Consider the following 12,092-nt stretch of genomic DNA (forward strand, 5'->3'; position numbering starts at 1 on the left):
CTTATTTTACTTTTTGCATACTTTATCCTTATTATTTATCATTCTACCATCTATGTTCTATTTTGAAGGTTTTTTAAATTTTCTTTATTGATTAAGACGTGACTATTTACTCTTGGTCTCTGCTTGCTTCATGCTCTCAGGAGGCAGCAGTTCCTTCGCTTTGCTGCTGGGACAGTAGCTTGCAGAGCTCCTGGGCTGAGGGTACGAATGAGCTGGAAGTAATCTTTGAAATGTTGCCATTCAGTGAAGCAGGAGGCCATTAAAAATAAAATTCTTTTAAGGCAAGCTGGGAAATACTGATAAATTACATAGATCAGAACTATTGTTGGACTTAATTTTCTTCTATAGTAAAGGGTTTTCTTGTACAAACTTGTTGCCACACAACTTGATTTAAAACATAACTCTATTAGCTGAATGTCTACATTTAATTGACTGAATAAATCAAATTATAAACTTATCGCATATTGAGTTTTCTTTCCTCCATAAAACATTGCAAATTATTTTCTTCCTATGAATAGTAAGTGATGACCTGTGCAGCAAACTTAAATCTTTCATCAAAATAATACGATAGGCATTTCAGTATGCACTTGCTAAGGTTTTATCAATAAGGATTTCTCTTCCCTTTCTGTGTGAGGTCCTGTAGCATTTTCATCTCCTCTCATTTTCATTTGGCACTCCTCATCATGGCAAAGGTTGCATCTAGTTGAAGCTGACCTCCCTGTTGCTCTTAGGAGTTCTCAGCATCAGACCTAACGTGATCAGAAAGCAAGCCAGGCTCTCAGTGTGGGACACAAGCTCAAAACTAATATTTCAGCCTCCTGGTCCAGTGCTTGACCCGTGACTTAAAGGATATATTGTTCCCTACCAGTGGGATGGAATTGCCTCCTTTATCATTTGGGAGTATTAATCAATATCACATCTGTCTTAATCGTTCAATTAAGCAGCTCTGAATTCTTCAACCCACGTCTTATGAAATAATCTTTCTTCCTTCATCAACATCAATCTGTTGTCTAGTGCCATCGCTGTCTTCTAAAAAGTGTGATTTGGGGACAAAGTCATAAGCTGTAACTGCTGATCTGACTTCATGGCAGGATTCAGGCTTTTTCTCCCGTTGTCACCCCCAGCTGTGATTTCCCTGCCACTCTCACTCCACGGGCTTGGACTCCTGGGTTCTGCGCTCCTTCTGGAAGCAGCTCTTTCCATTCACACGCACACAGGCAGTCTTCCCACAGGGCCAGGGGGCTGGAGCACAGGGGTTTGTATTGGGGAAGGCACCTTCTCTAGTGACAAGTGGTACTGGCCCTGGCCTGTGGTCTGCATCCACTGCTCAGAATCCCTCACTCTTGAAGAATGTATCTTCTGTTGCTCCTCATGTCTTTCCTGCCCACGACCACAGGTTAGGTCATTTCAGTTTATTGGAAATATTCCGTAATCCATTTCAAGATGCAATAGTCCAACATTTTATTTTATTCCTTTTTTCCCAGGCCACTTTTTGGTTTCCTCCAAAAATCTTTTTATACACCTTAGCAATATTTTAGTAGTTTTTGTCATTAAAACAAAAAGAACAAAAGAAAATGTTGACACTATCCCAGTAGGCAGGCAGTGCCGTGGGAATATAGTATTTGGGATTGCAACTTCTTTGGGGAATCGAGTAAGAATTGGTGTGGTTTTAAAAACATGAAGTTTGGTCAGTAAAAATATCAGGTCATAGAAAAACTGACATTTTGCATTGCCTTCATAATGGAAGAATAAGTCCTATTCTTAAAAGGAAGGAAAATACGTGAAATCTGTTACAAGTTTCCGGAACCCAGCTCTCATCACCTGCCTTTTGTGGACTTGGTATAACATAGGGAAGAGAGAAAATCTGAGGCTTAAAAATTGCCTTATTAATGTCACGATGCATGGTTTAATGATCACAAAAAGGGATGAGTGCTTCCGGCCTAATGTTTGTAAGCGAAAAACTCCTTCCATTATAAAATTTCATATATTTCTCCTTTCGTGCCAGAATATCATGATGGATAAGAGCTTGTGTGGATTCAGATTTCTGGATTGAAATCCGATCTCCACCACTTATTTCCTAGGAGGCCTTAGGCCAATTAAACTCAGTTTGCTAATCTATAAAATACGAACACTAAATTTTTCTACCTCATGAGCTTAAATAATGTATTTCATGTTCAGTGTTTAACAGTGGCTCACACAGAGCAAATACAGAATTGTTTTTATTCATTACTAGAGGCCCGGTGCATGAAATTCGTGCATGGGTAGGGTCCCTAGGCCTGGCTGGGGATCAGGACCATCGGGACCTTCTGGCTGCCAGCCAGGGCCTCCCTTCATTCCACTCTGCCCTCTGGTGGTCAGTGCACGTCATAACAAGCCACAGAATTCCCAGTCTGTCACTTGCTAATACACTTTGTATATTAGCCTTTTATATATATATAGATAGCCTTTTATATATATATATAGATTATAGCAACCTTGACTCCTGTGACAAGTGATAGGGCTGGGAGAAGGGGCCCTGTGGGTGGCTTGGCTTCTGCCTTAAAGTCTTTTCCTTCTCATCCTCTGACCTCTCTGCCTTTGGCAGTTTACAGAAGCATGGAGCTCAGGAGCACTTTCCGGTTTCCAAGTCGCTGTTCCCCAGTAGTTGACCGGAGGCCATTTGGTTTCTCCTCCCATGTCCAGTACCAGTAAGCAAGGTAAATATCAGAAAGGTGAAAACACACAGCATCTAAGTCAGCTGGAGTGCAAATGATAACTGAGTGGATCTGTTTAACTGATAACAAAATGCTGGATGAAAAAGGTTCCCAGTGGTTGCTCCTGCTGAACCACATAGCACAACCTGAAATAGAGCACAAGGCCTTTCCTGCTTCACTCAGAAACCGCCATTGCCCCTGGCCAGTTCCTCTCAGCCTTCCCATCAGCACCCACACACAAGTCAGATAAAATAAGGGCATTCTTTGGAATAATGTAATCTGCAAATGCATTTAATTACCCATAGTGATTTATATTAAAGTTTAATGTGGAATTTGCTAGCAGAGGAACTTAATCAATTTATCATTATTTGAAATGTATTTATCCTTTGAAATACAGGGCAGAGTTCATCTTATAAAATATTAGGCAAATTAGATTAATGGGCTTAAGAGCATATGAAGCCAATGGCTGGAACAGGACTGAAGAAGCCTGATTCATGGCCATATCGCTCAGTTCTCAAATCTATTTTACCCTATCTTTCCAACTGCATGAAGACTCCCTGCAGTTTTGTTTTCTGTATGAAAATGTAACCCATAGTTGGATTACCTGTAGGTGAAGCTACAAAGATGATTATGTTAACTTAAAGAGACAGAATCACTTGAATCTCACCAGATGCTAGAGGGTTTATGAGGATTACCAAAGACAGAGCATTTAGCATCTATTTTATCCATATGCTGTTCCACACACCCCTTAGTGCCAGAGAGCTTCCGTTTTCATTGAATATGCATCTGGCCTTGGTAAATATAGTTAATTGTTCCTAAAATATAGTAATCTGGGTTTTTCCAGAGTTATTTGATTAGCATAAAATATGCACCTATAAAATCACTTTAATTTTAGAACTAATATTAGTGTTTTTATAGCAGTCCCTGTTTGTCAGTTGTGTACAATGTTCAGGACAATGTCTTAGGTGGGTTTCTCTGGAAGTGACGCTGAGATGAGGCTCGTTCTGCCATGATTTATTGGGAAAGGCTTCCTATGTGAGTCCACAAAGGGATGGGGGAAGCACAGGAGAAAGTGGAAAGAAGACAACATGGATGGGATTTAGGCAAACCTCTGCGGATTCTGCATCAGTCCGGCTCCACAGGGGAAAGTCTGGAGAGGGTTATGCTTCCGGTGGATCCCAATTCCAGGCAAGGGAGCTGGCACTGGTCAGCCATTGTTTACCCATCTTTTGGGGGAAGCATGTACATTCCCAGGCTTCCCATGCATATACTCTGGCAAAGCAGTCCCCCAGGCCGTTCTCTGCATGTGGGGGGGATGCACAGAAAGCGGAAAGGGGCCACAGAATCACTGCTCTCCTTGGTGTGCTCTAAACATTATTATTCAAAATGCAGTTGAAGGAACTGAACGAAGTTTCGAAAAGTCTTCCAAATCACACAGTAATAAAGGTCAGAGTTTGAATTTGAACAATTTTTAATTCTTGACAATAATCATGGTATTTTAGATTCTCAAAATAAATTGATTTGAGGCACTAAAATAACGTGGTTGTCAAATACCTCATAAACTTTCCTAAAATAAGTGAGAAAGTGATAATCTGGCATGGTAATATAACATTTTCAGAGATGTTAATTTTTAATACTTTCAAATAAAATAACATAGGATTGCCATAGTTAATTGTGTAGAAATTATCATGAGAAGAATTTCAGGAGACCTTTAATTTTAGTATAGGTTTAATTTAGCAACAACTTTCTGGTATTATGTGAAATAATTTATAAAATATTGTGCATTCAGATTAACTATCTGGGCTAAAAGGCAAGAGGCCCATTTAAAATAAAAATACTCCTCCATGGGGTAGTACTGCTTTTGAGTTTATAAGTTTTCATGGCCAATTCTCTTATTTGTTGTAGATAATGTTTATTGTTCTTATTTTATACATAACGTTTAGGATAAAAAAGTTAAGAAAAATGTCCACATCACCTCACTATTTGGATTCATGATTTGAACACGGGTTATTTTGACTCAAGAACACCATAGTAGGTAATTGCACTGTGGACCAGTTCTGCAAAATGTGTGCACCATATACCTTCTGTGTTCAGTGTGCCACTAGATACTTCCATGTGCCTTATGGCCGCAATTAACAAGCTATTTACATTGAAAAAGAGTGTGAGTGTGTATGTGTGTGTGTGTGTGTGTGTGTGTTGTGGGGGGGAGTGAAGGGCTTAGGCCCAATTCAAAATTTAATGAAAGCCAATGATTCCCTCTCCTGAGGGAAAAAAAAATCACCAATACACATATACACACATTTTTCACATATAATTTCAGTTCACTTCATGACATCTGAGTTCTCAGATTAATAACCTTGTCTTAGGTCTTCAAGTGTGAACATCTTAAAGCAGGAGGGATGAATGGGAGACAAATGCCTGAGGAGGCTTAACCGCATGGTCTACATGTGAGAGATGTGGAGCTTAGGAAAGAGGGGAGGAAGTGAAGAAAATGGTAGAACGTTACCAAAGCTTCCATCTCATGTTCATCTGTGTCCAAGGTTGTCCCTTAATATACTGTCATTCAGCTTTTGGGATGAACTTGTCTTAATCTCCTACCTTCTCCAAGTTAACATCTTCTGATTTCTCTAATATGTAGTCTCTACGTTCTAACCACCCTACCATGTGCACATCCTTCCTTGTCCCTCCCTACTCATCACTGGGTCAGAGTAACCAGTCAGTAGGAGAAAACCAATGCATGCTTATATTAGGATAATTCAAGAATGATTTTTAAGGACCTCTTTACAAAGACTTTGGCAAGCTACACAGAATCCACAAAGAATAGTGCAGTACCCTTGAGTTAGTGACATTGGGGCTATTACTAACTTTAAGCCTTGGGGGAGGTTGGAGTAATTACTTAAAACTTGGAAGCAAAGAGTTGTGTCAAGAGGCTTTCTTTAAAATAGCTATGACTTTGATCCAGGGACCTTGTCAGGCTGAGGTAATCAATACAGGATCCAGGGAAACAAATACCCTGCCTTCCCCTCTCACACCCTCTGATTTTGTGCAGGGGCTCCTATTATTGTTGTTTATTTGAACCAACATGAGGCACCAGAGAATCCTCTGCTGCAGTTCAATCATGCCATTCTTCCAACAGAAAGCAAGTGAAGTTGGATACAGAGAGGCAAACAATATACCCAGCAAAGAAAGCATGTGTACACAAACACATTTACACAAACACATTTAGACAAACACACACAACATGCACGTACACATGTTCACACCCATTGCACACGTGCACACACATGTGGCACACATACACACATGAGCACACGTGCACACACACATACACACATGCTCACACACTTGATCTGCCTTCCACCTTTTAAAAATAATTATTTAGCCGAGACCGGTTTGGCTCAGTGGATAGAGCGTCAGCCTGCGGACTGAAAGGTCCCGGGTTCGATTCCGGTCAAGGGCATGTACCTTGGTTGCGGGCACATCCTCAGTGGGAGGTGTGCAGGAGGCAGCTGATCGATGTTTCTCTCTCATCGATGTTTCTAACTCTCTATCCCTCTCCTTTCCTCTCTGTGAAATATCAATAAAATATATATTAAAAAAAATAAAAATAAAAATAAAAATAATTATTTATCTTCCCTTTTGTCTCCTTTACACACACACACACTCTCTCTCTCGCATACACACACACATACACACACACACACACACACATGCACACACCACGGCTCTGCCTCTGACAAGTCCTGAGTATCTACTCAAACTAGAAGTCAAGTTGCTCCTGTTCTGAAGTCTCCCTGGTGCCTGCCCCACGCTGAGTCTGCAGCAGGCCCTGCTCCTGGGAAAGGCACACTCCGCTGCTTTGAGCAGAGCCACTACTCTGGTTCTTGATCTGCCTCCCAGCTGGTTTAAAGGATTGTTTGTCATCAGTTTTCTCTTGTTTATTAGCTAAGAAGTGGCTTACATGGAGGGGTATGTTTATGCAGGTTTGACTCCTTCCCGGCCCCTCAAGAACTGTTTGAGTGATGGACCGAGGGCTCTGAGAAATTCGTTTTGCCTATATTAGAGTGGGGTATAATCACCAGTAATTTTTCTCCTCAAGCATACATCTCATCCTTTTTTGTTTTGAACTTGCCAGAGTAAAAAGCATTTCATCTGGGTTGCTTGGTTACTAATGTTTTCTTCTGCACTTTATGAAAGGCTTTGTAATGCCTTGCAGTGTGCCGAACCTTTTAATTTTCTCAGGCTTGGAAGACATAGCCAGCGGCATTCTAATTTTAATTTACTTACTAGAGCCAATGAGATTAAGATAATACTTTTTCATACATTAATTTATTTTTTTTCACTCACTTCATGCATACTTTAAGAGGAGGTGTCCATGAAAAATGATAATCAAAAGCAGACACCACTAAGTGATTACAACGGGAGCAGCTCATTAAGTGAGATCAGCAACGAAGACTTCAGTCTTTGTGGGCGGGCGGCACCAGGAGAGGCTTTCTGGGAGGCTGCGCTGAAGAGTGTGGCATCGAGCGGCCCTGCCTCCCTGAGCATCATAGAGACAAACCAGGAGATCTGAGCCTCTCTACTTCTGCTGACACCAATGTTTCACTCTGGGTCTCCTGAAATCATGTTCCTATTGCCCTCCTGCCTTCCAGATGGGTAGATTGTTACTCTTAGAAGGGACTTAGTTCAGCAGATCCGGGATTAAAATGATAGATGCCCAGGGAACAGAATTGGCCCAAGGATAAGCAGCCAATTCTAGTCATTTTGTTTAGGAAAGAGATATTTTGCCTCCCAGCCAGCATTCATGTTGCCCACACACTTTTTCTCTGGAGTTAAGTAATTAACCTCAGGAGATGGAGGAAGCCATACTAAAGGCGTGGGTATGGCCCAGGAAGAGAGGGAGTAAATATCTTAGAGCTGATGTGAATAACTCCACAGTCCTACCCGGTTTCTTACTGCAAAGTATGCTCTGCACAGATTCTAAAAGCAGATTCCAGTCCAGCTGCAGACCGTAGTATTAGAGAATCCTTTCCCCACCCTGGAAGTATGCTTCCGATCTCTTCTGAGATGGAGAATCCAAAATCTAGAGAGCCTGTAAATGAAAAATAAGATTTAGTGTTAAGCGGACACACCAACTATTTTTAAAGAAGGTGGAAATGAGCACCTTGTAGAAGTGGTGAGACAGAGAAGCCTAAAACATGTGACTTGGCATTGCTCTTAGGTGGGAGGTGAATGCCCCACACATGGCAGGGCCTTGCCAGCTATTAAAACATTGTTTTACTTCCTACATCGACTCACAAATAATAATCAATGAAATTATTTATGCCATAAGGTCCACACTATTACTTCCTGGGAAGATAGGTTAATGTTATGAGAGTGAAAACTATATTATAGGAATGCATCGCTTTTAAAACAATTTTCTATCATTTTATCAGAAAGCAGACCTCTCTCTTTTTCATAAAATCATTGCAATAGTGTTTGCTAAAAACTGAAGTGGCATTTAATGACATCTTGGTGATCTATAATACAGATTTTTGAGATAAGATATAATGTTTGATTCAGGAATTTCTCAACTAAATTTTTAAAAAAATATTTATAGTACATGTGTGATTCAGATTCTGTAGTTTTCACCTATTGTGCTTTTTCTGTTCCTGGGTTCTACCCAGAAACTCACGTTACCCGTAGTCAGTGTATTGCCGTCGGACCCTCTTCCTGCCTTTATTATTGCTTAGCATAAAATCCTTCTCTGTTGCTTACATTGTTTTCAAATGTTCCTAACTGGAATAAGGAGGACACACATAGATAAAAATGTGAAGATCTGGATGACAGAACAAGAGTACTTATATTTTATATGTGAATTACATCCGCCTCACTGCTCTGCGCCTTGGCTTCCACTTCCTGGTATTTTTAATATGAACTGAATTTGCAAATCGATTTCACTTTAGGAATGCATTACCATCTTGAAACATAAGAAATCAGATGCGGGGAAGCTGTATGTGAGAGCCAGGAAGTCCCAAATGAGAGTCTCTGTGTGTGTGTGTGTGCCAGGGAAATGCAACTCAATGTTCAAGCCTTTTATTGGACCTCACAATTACATTTTAGCCTCTGGGCTCATTTAAAAGCGTGATGGGATAACAGGCAGCTCTCGCCAACATAGCTAACAATACAGAATTGATTCAAGAAATATTAACAGCACTTTAGAAAACATTACAATTGTGACAGTGTTCAAAGCAAGGATATGCTAAGGGAACTATGGCATTAAGTGGAGGAATATTTCAATAGAGTGAATTGCTTTAGAGAGATGTAGGACCCATCTAGCACTGCTGAGAATAGATAACGTGAATGACTGCCCAAGCCTCTGGTAAAGGTGCGAGCACAAAGATGAATGAGACATGCTCTCTGTCTTTAAAGGAGCTTGTAACAGGGTGTGGCATGGAACACGTGCACAGGTTTCGGACAAGGCGATGTCATGAAAGGCAGTGCTGAGTGTGAGCCAAGTATGGCACTGGCCACCGCTGGTGTTCTAGACTGGGTGTTCTAAATGAGAAAGCCATCCCAAATTCTGCCCCGGCCCGGCACTGAGGTCAGAAGAGCAAAGCAGGATGGAACAACCAAACGGGCATTTTAAAGTCACAGCATATAGGCCATGAGGAGTGAATGACTGCATGCCTACAGATCGGAGCCTGTTAGCCTCACAATGCAATGGTAAGGAAAATGACCAGGTGGCTGTGTAAGAGGTGAACGATGTACCTCTTCATCTCTTGGTTTGAAATAATCCTCATTTCTAGCGGTAGTTGACTGTAATAGAACCAAATAACAAGGGAGAGGCCTAATTAGGAATGGCTCCCACTCTGTGTCAGATGTCTACCTAAATGTCTCCGGCATTAGAGTTGACAAAGAAAGGACAGACTATGAAGAATTCAGCTATCGTGCAGTCTCTTTTCACTGATAATGAAGTAGAGGATTTTAATATCTTTGAAGTCAGATACTCTATATGTACATCTTCTGAAATAGTACATTTCGGTGCACTCCCAGCAGCACGGGACTATGTGCAAACACTAGAAATTACGGTCCAGTATAACCCTGGAGTCACTACTGAGACAAGCATTCTGGAGAACACTTCTCTGTTTACTTTCTTAGCAGCTCACTGAATCTCCACAGCAGATGAAATGGAGTGGGGATGAAAAGTGGGGCATGTTTGCATACAGTCTGGATCGATTTTCCTTGTGCAGAAATGGCTAAAATTGTTGCAGCTTCATTTAAAATAGTTCCTTATAAATGTAAAATAGTAAAATTAAAGGCACCATTCTGCTGGGGGTTCTTATTTTCATGTGGCAAAGAAAACAACTAGTGGGTACTTGCTTTATTCTTAAGTTATTTCAAAGTATAAATCCTACAGAATAAATGCAGGTCAGTCATAATGCTCAGATATAAACATGAGGCCCCATGTAGTTCATTCAGAAGAACCTTGAACAAGGTATAAAATTAAATATGTCAAGACCAGGCTTACCACTAGGTACCTCCAACTGTACACTATATTCTTATTGTCGTTCATTAAGTCTTCCCACAAGGCACTATAATCCTACTTTATGAAACCTGTGTTGCCTTTTAAATGTACACAAAGGGGTTAACCAGGAGAGAAGCAAGGATAATAGGCAGAGGATGAGAAATAAGAGAGGAGAAGGGGAAAGGATGAACAGGAAGACTGAAGAATAGAGAGGAGAAAACAATACTGTGGTTAGGAGAGTTCACTTCATAAATGCCATGACCTTTAATACCACCACCAATGACCCAACGGATAATGTGGGAAAATGATATGAATAGATACCAATAAAGTTAGTAACTTTTAACTTCATTTTTCATTCTACTGACAAATGTTTAATTGAGAAATAAAGATGTTCCAGGTATGGGACGAGCACTGTGGGTGTGGAGGTGATTATGATGGGTTTCTTATTCTTGTTACTTGTTACCCAGTCACTTTGATAGAGACAGACATCTAAACATACAACTTAAAATACAAGGACATGAACCATCAACTGAGAAAAGTCAGGGAAGGATCCCGGGGAAGGGGTCATCAAAGAGAGTAGTCAGGTAATGAAGTGGTCAATAACAGGGAAGTGTGGGCATGAGAAGTATATTCTAGGTGAATGGAACAACATGATGAAGCATGTTTCTTTAGTGCATGTAAAAGTGCTCTATCTCAACTATAAATAGTTAATTGCATTCAATTTTTGACTGCTTCCCAGTCTCTCTCTCTGCGTCTGGAAATCTATAGGTAAGAAGAGAAACGTAGTTATGAAAAAAAAGGCATATTACACATATAAATCTTCATTCCCATTTGTAACAAAACACTATAATATAGATGTTAGAAGGTTGGAGTTTAGAAAAATGATTTTTGAGACAGTTCAGGAATCAGAATACAACCATCTGGGCCATAATTGTGCCATAAACATCAAAATAGTGAAACTCCTCTAGTCTGACAATGAGTAAGAAAATTGCACATGTTTACTGCAGGATGCAAAGCAAGATTTGCATCCTGCAGATTTTCAGAAAAATATTTCTATGTTTACCTATTACATAATTAAGGAATTGTTTATAAAACAATTATGATTTAATAATTATGTTTATAAACTTAAAACATAATTATGTTTATATAACATGCTTTTTCATTGTAAAAGAGGTATTGTGACAATTTTTAGAATATTGGTTTATGTGTGGATACTCCTTTATAAGAAGTTTTATGACTCAAAAGGGGGTATACGGAGGATATATGGATAATTACACAAATAATAATATACCTATATTTGCATAGGTTCCATATTTATAAGTTACACCTCATCGCTCTCTCTCTGGATTCTTTGCTGGCTCACATCTTCTGGCTCCTTGAAGCTGTGATTAATTACCTCTACCTCCTCCTTAGCTTTCAAATATAATTATCCTAAATAGCACTATTTCTGGTTTTTATATACTGTGTTGGAGGATAATGAAAATGCAAGTAGGCTGAAATTTCTGTGGGAAGTTTTAGGAGACAAAGGAACTTTAAAAATGTGATTTATGTTTTATTTTGAGGTCAGAACTTTTCTCCTCCACCCAGAGGTGTACTTCTTTAATTTAATAATGAAAACAATTAGAATATACTCTTAAGTTGTCATTTTACTTACACTTCTGTGATCCTTCAACGTTTGCAAAAAAATAATAATAATAACTTACGTAATTTAGAATTATATGCTGCAAATCTTGCAATCTTATGGGAGATTTTTCAAAATCTATTTTACTAAGAGCTGATACCAAATTGTGATCTCATGCCTTAAATAATTATTTACTGCTACCCAATAAAGAAATCTCCTGCCACATTTTTTCTTAGTGATATAAAGTGATGAACATGTATCATTATTTCAT

Source organism: Plecotus auritus, assembly GCF_963455305.1.
Source record: "Plecotus auritus genome assembly, chromosome: 7".
Classification (NCBI taxonomy): domain Eukaryota; kingdom Metazoa; phylum Chordata; class Mammalia; order Chiroptera; family Vespertilionidae; genus Plecotus; species Plecotus auritus.